This window comes from Physeter macrocephalus, chromosome 21 (assembly GCF_002837175.3).
Source record: "Physeter macrocephalus isolate SW-GA chromosome 21, ASM283717v5, whole genome shotgun sequence".
Taxonomy (NCBI): domain Eukaryota; kingdom Metazoa; phylum Chordata; class Mammalia; order Artiodactyla; family Physeteridae; genus Physeter; species Physeter macrocephalus.
Window position 1 is genome coordinate 23,166,875 of NC_041234.1, and position 6,832 is coordinate 23,173,706.

A 6,832-nucleotide genomic window follows, 5' to 3' on the forward strand; every position below is an offset into this window, starting at 1 on the left:
CGCTCCGCGGCACGCGGGATCCTCCCAGACCGGGGCGCGAACCCGGTTCCCCTGCATCGGCAGGCGGACGCGCAACCACTGCGCCACCAGGGAAGCCCCCCCGTTTTGTTTTGTTTTTTATTAAAGTATAGTTGATTTACAATATCATGCTAGTTTCAGGTGTACAGCAAAGTGATTCAGTTTTATATATATGTGTGTGTGTATATATATATATGTGTATATACACACACACACACACACACACACATATATATTCTTTTTCAGATTCTTTTCCCTTATAGGTTATTACAAAATATTGAGCACAGTTCCCTGTATACAGTAGGTCCTTGTTGGTTATCTATTTTGTATATAGTAGTGTGTATATGTTAATCCCGTATACATTCTGTTTTTTGTGACAGAATTTCTACCTGACAGTTTTTTCTTAAATATGTAAAAAATACATTGCACAAACAGTATTTTAACAATTTTTTCAGAAATCAAAATGAATCCACCAATAGTCCTAACCATCCTAATGCATTAAACAGTTCTCATTTTTCCACATTCCCTTTCAGTCTCCTCCTAATCCAGTTTTTTAAAAAATTGAGATGAAATGCACATAACATAAAATTATCCATTTTAAAGTGAACAATTCAATGGTGTTTAGTACATTCACAATGTTGTACAACCAATCACCTCTATCTAGTTCTAAAACATTGTCATCATCCCTAAATAAAACCCTGTACTGATTAAGCAGTTATTCCCTATATGCCCTCCTCCTCCCAGCCCCTGGCGGTCACCAATCTGCCTAATGCTCTTTAAAAAAGTTAATTTTTTATTGTAAAATATACATAACATAAAATTTACCATCTTAACCATTTTTAAGTGTCCTGTTCAGTGGCATTACGTACTTTTACAATGTTGTGCAACCATCACCACCATCCATCTCCAGAACTTTTTCATCATCCCAAACAGAAACTCCATATCTATTGAACAACAACTCCCCATTCCCTCCTCCCCCCAGCCCCTGAAACCACCATTCTACTGTCTGTCTCGTTGCATCTGACTATTCCAGGGGCCTCGTATAACTGGAATCATACAGTATTTATCCTTTTGCGACTGGCTAATTTCACTTAGCATAATGTCTTCAAGCTTCATCCATGTTGTAGCAGGTCTCCACATTTCATTCCTTTTTTTTTTTTCTTTTTTTTTCTTTTTGGCGGTACGCAGGCTTCTCACTTTTGTGGCCTCTCCCGTTGCGGAGCACAGGCTCCGGACGCGCAGGCTCAGCGGCCATGGCTCACGGGCCCAGCCGCTCCGCAGCATGTGGGATCTTCCCAGACCGGGGCACGAACCCGCGTCCCCTGCATCGGCAGGCGGACTCTCAACCGCTGCGCCACCAGGGAAGCCCCATTTCATTCCTTTTTAAGGTCAAAAAGGAATTTTTGATCATTTTGTTTATCCATTCCTCCGTCGATGGACACTTGGGTTGTTTCTACCTTTGGGCTACTGTGAATAATGCTGCTATGGACATTGACGTACAAGTATCTGTTTGAGTCCCTGCTCCTAATCCATTTTGAACATAGTTGCGACAGTACCTCAGGCACAGTTTGGAGTTCTACTATTTCGTTTAATGTTATGTCACGCCTGCCTTTTCCATGTTGCCACATGGTCTTTATAATCATCCTTCTCAATAGCTGCATTATATAGTCTGTCTCAGTAACTAGATTTTCACAAAGAAATGCAGTGCCAGTTTAGACAAGTTCTCACAAGCCTTTGCATCCCGCATCCTTTGAAGGTTGGGAGCAGGATGCATTTGGAAAACTCTTGGGAGAAGCAGTTTGAGCCTGTAGCGCAGACACCCCTGGCCTCGCCTCCTTTGACCTTTCATCCCCAGCCCCATCAAAGCTTCAGGAAACAAAAAGAGACAACCATGTCCCGCAAACAGATAGCAACAAGCTGAAAGACAGAGAGAGGAGTTTCTCTGAAGTTCTATACTGAAAATGGGAGGGGGATAAAGGAGGCGAGAGGAAGCTTGGAGCAAAGCAGAAGTGCATTCCGGGGAGTTTGCATTCAGCCTCAGAGCGCAGCTGTGCGCGAGCCAGCACCGGGTGCCGGGTCCCCGCTACCTCCGCCTCCACCCACATCCTTCGCGCGCATCCTTTGGTAACCCCCACAATGCGCCTGCCGGAACACTGCTGTCCCATGCTTGCCTTGGCTCATGTCAAATGCTATAAGCAGCACTCACGCGCCTTCAGAGCAGGGAGCAACAGGGGCAGAAAACCGCTTTCGAGGACCCAGGGAACCGCTGCTGACAGCCCTGAGTGCCCGGTAGGGAAAGAAAATGTTTTGTTTGGCTTTGTTTTGTTCACAGAGCCTCCTTTCCCAGCCCTGTTCACCTTAACAGCATCACTTGAAGCCACAAAGCAGCTTAATTATCCTGCCTTTTAAAACTTTGAACTAGGCAGGTTGGATTCCTTGTGTTAGAATCCTTTCCCTCCTTTAAGAGCTGAAAGGCGCTTCCCTGCTCAGCCTGGTTTTAAAACCCTCACACCAAGCATGGAAAATTCTATAAATACCAAATGCAAACCTGGAGTTTAACCTTTAATTATTCTAGCCTCCAGCTTAACCTCCCGATTCCACCATTTTCTTTCTGTATACACGCTTCCTTTAAACTCTGTCCAGAGCTTGAGCAACGTGAATAAAAAAATCTCCTTGGGAAGATGTTCAGAGTTGCCGGAAAATGAATAGGAATCGTAAAGTGGGTGTGATCTTCAGAGGACCGCTCATCTGACAGCCTGTTTTTCTGCATTGATGCCGGAGGTTTGCACCGCTTTGATTGTCTGAAATCACTGCAATACCCCCCAAAACAGGTCAAGCCTATATATTGGCTTGGCCCCATTTTCTCTTAGGCGGTCTCCTGGATGCCTTTGTTCTGAGGACCTCTCTTCTGGTCATCTACTGCTGCATAATGAATCACACCAAAATCAGTGGCTTGAAATAACAACAAATCATTTATTTTGCTGACAAATCTGTAGTCTGGACAAGGCCAGTGGGGACAGAATGTCCTCTGGGGTGGCTCACAGGGTAGGGGGTGACTCAATGGCTGGGGGCTGGAATCACCCAAAGCCTCCCTCGATCACACATCTAGTGTCGATGCTGGCTGCTGCCGGGACCTCAGCTGGGATTGTTGGCTGTGGCCTCTCCACTTGGCCTCTCCCTGTGGCTTCTTGGCTTCTTCACAGCATGGTGGCTGGGTTCTAAGAGTGAGTGTCCTGGGGGAACAAGGTAGAAGGGCATGGCATTTTTAGGACCTAGTCTCGGAAGTCACATAGCTTCACTTCTGCTGTATTCTATTGGTTGAGGCGGTCATGAAGGCCTGATCAGGTTCAAGGCAAGAGGGTGTAGACACCACCATCGGAAGTATTGTCATTGGAGTGTCATTGTCACATTGAAGAAGAGCCTGTGGGATGGGAGATAGTGTGGTGGCTATATTTGTCTGCTTGGGCTTCCATAACAAAATACCACAGACTGGGTAGCTTAAACAGCAGACATTTATTTTCTCACAGTCCCAGAGGCTGGAAGTTCAAGATCGAGGCGTTGGTAGGGTTGGTTTCTCCTGAGGCCTCACTCCTTGGTTTGCAGACAGGCACCCTCTCTGTGGTTTTCCCTCTGTGCATGCAAGTCCCTGGTGTCTCTTCCTCTTCTTATAAGGACACCGATCCTAATGGGTTAGGGCCCCACCCTTATGACCTCACTTAACCTTACTTGTCTCTTTAAAGGCCCCATCTCTAAATACAGTCATATTGGGGGTTAGGGCTTTAACATACAGATTCGTGGGGTGGGGGGTGCGGGGACACAGTTCAGTCCCTCTTTGGAAAATACAGTCTGCCATAGGCCCTTAGCTATTTTCCTCTCTGAGTCTCTCAAGCTGAAATCATCCTTCTTGAGTGATAAGGGGGTCAACAGGACAGTGTCGAGCTTGAACTGCTGGTGAGATTTGGAAGGTGCTGCTCCATAAAGGTCTTTCCCTCCGTGAGCCCAGTCCACCTGCCAAGCCTGGGGCACAGAAATGTTTGAGGACAAGCAGTGTACTCCTCACTTCTAAAGTAGCTGTGCAGAAGAGCCACGGCAGACCCTGTGACAGCTCAGATCTTGTGGTGGTTTTGTGTCGTGTCACCTCAGCTAATCTGGAGCCTTTTCCAGAATTCCCTTCCTTTTATGATTCCACATTAGAGGTGGTCAGAAGAGAAATTTGCACAACATTTGGAAGGTGGCAGAGAAGCAGCTGCTACTCCTCTCTGGCCATCATGGTTAGATGCAATAAAAGACAGGAGGTGCCAGAAGGGGCCGTTTTGTCCTTGCTCTCTCCTGCTCTGCAGGCCTTGCTGAGCCACAGCCATGCCAGGCCTGCCACCAGACATAGAGACACATCTTCTGTGGGCTGTTCCCCCAACTCCCCCTCGTGGCCCTGCTCTGGCAGCTGCTCGCGCCTGGCTGCAGGAGGGCTGGCTAGTGACTCTCCTTGGACCCTCCAGCTTCGCCTTTGGACCCTTCCTTTCCCAGACTCTCCCACAGTTGGGTCAGCTCTTGTTCCATTATGAAGCCCTTCCTCCATAATCCTCATCGTGGTCTGCGTCCCTGCTCCAGCCCCGACTGGTATAACCTCCTCGTCCTTTCTGTCCCAGTCTCTTCATAGTAATGCCCGGGCATGGGTGGCCTCCCGTGAATTTGATGAAAATTCTTCAGAACAGAGACCTCCGGGTCAAGCAGTGCCCTCCCCTCCACCAGTAACCCACGCAATGCCCTATGCTCACAGCAGCCCAGAGAGAAACCCGGGGACTCATGCGCCCAGCTCCCTAAATAGGTTCTACACTCAAAGGAATATAAAATGGGGTCCTCACCTCCGTAAGGCCTGGCCCACATCCTTGAGATGGGACGCACCCATGCGGAAGCCTAAGTGACAATACTTGAAGACAAAATGAGGTCAGCATCAGAGGGAAGATAGAAACGACGCAGGGACTTCCCTGGTGGTCCAGTGGTTAGGACTCTGGGCTTCCACTGCAGGGGGTGAGGGTTCGATCGCTGGTCAGGGAACTGAAATCCCACACGTGCCGTGTGGTGTGGCAAAAAAAAAAGAAAAAGAAAAAGAAACGATGCAGCTCAAGAGTTCAAGGGAGGAAGATATTTATTTTCTGGAGTGGAGGGAGTGGTCAGCATTATTTGACACTTTCTGGTTTAATCAGAGTTGGGCATGAAGTCTGGCTGCCCAGTGTCTGTGCCCAGAGTGAGATTCTGGTTGGGAGCGGGGTGTGTCTCCTTGTCTCCATGCCCTGAATGGTGGTGTTGGAGTCGGGACGGGGCAGCAGGGCTGGGCCCTTTCAGGACTTCTTGAAGCTGGGAGGAGTCTTTGGGCCCAAAGCAGGGCCCACCTGCCCTGGGCACCCTCTCTTCTGAACAGCGCGTCAGCTCCCCGCTCTGGAAAGTTCTCCTTAGGCCCGGCACTGAGGTACGTCCTCACTTTCCCCGTGACATCAATTTCTCCCCCAGGCTTTAGAAACAGGGTGAACACAGCCAAACACTGGAGAGCCCATGGGTTCTGCACACTGCACTTCGAGGGGACAGGTCTTTCCCATGTTCACTGATGGCACCCTAATAATTCCTCAACATGAAAAGCAATGAACTCGCCCAAAAGGTTAATAAATCAGTTTGATAGGCTGGACTCACTTTCAAGCGACTTTCAAGTGGTCTTGACCCGAGTAGTGAAACAGTTTTTGCACATTTTGAGTAAATTTATTTACTTACGAATCACATTCATGGGCTGATGTTTTCTGCTAAGAGCATAAGGCCATATATATGTGTGCGAGGCCCATTCTTAACAATAGAAGTTGAAAATCTGCATCTCAAATGATCTTCTGAAGTCTGAAATTTTTAAAACGCACTCTTTGTCAAATCTGATTCAGATCACGGTGTTTCCTCCTAATCGGGCTGGCAGAGCTCTGGAACCCGGAGCTGGCCAGTTCCTTCCTAGCTGATAGTTGCTTTCACAGTATTATCTGCAAGCCATGGTTTCTTTAGAGGAGACATTTCAAGCCCCTTGCCCATTTTGTGATGATTAGTTTAGTTAGAGCAAGATCATATAATTTGCAAATCACTTGACATGGCACCTATAACAGGCCATTTACTGAGGTGAAAAATCATGCGAGACGGATGCCAGCCAAGTTCCAGGACTGTCTCTCTTCCCTTGGCATTCCTTGCCTGTCACACTGGATGCCGAGCAGTGACATTCAGCCTGAGTGAGGCCATGTGGTCAATCTACATGTTGCATATTGGTCATTGTAACAGTCAACTCTTCCTGCAATTATGCTACAAAACAAACACTCCGGAACTCGGCGACTTACAACGATAGGCATTTATGGTGTTTTGTCGCTCCTGGTCCTGCGGGGTCTTAATGGATCTTGGCTGGGCTGGGCAACTTCAGGCTGCAGGTTGGCCAGGCTTGGTTCCAGCTTGCAGGTTTTGTGCAGGTCTGGAGCCCAGGCTGATGTGATTGTAGCCACCTAGGACCTGTTCTTCTCTTAGTGATGGCAGAAGCTCAGGAGAGCAAATCACACACTACACAGCACATTTACAGTCCTGCTCACAAGCCACATCCACTAATACTCCTTTGGTCAAGTGCAACGTCACTGGCATGGGGGGAGTATATTCCCGCCCACAGTGGGAAGCACTGCAAAGTGACATGGCAAATCGTATTAATTCTGTTCCATGCAGGTGATGAATTAGGATCCATAAGCCAAACCACCACGGTGATATAAACAGAAATTCTAAAGTTCTAGTATCTTCTTCCTATCTGTGT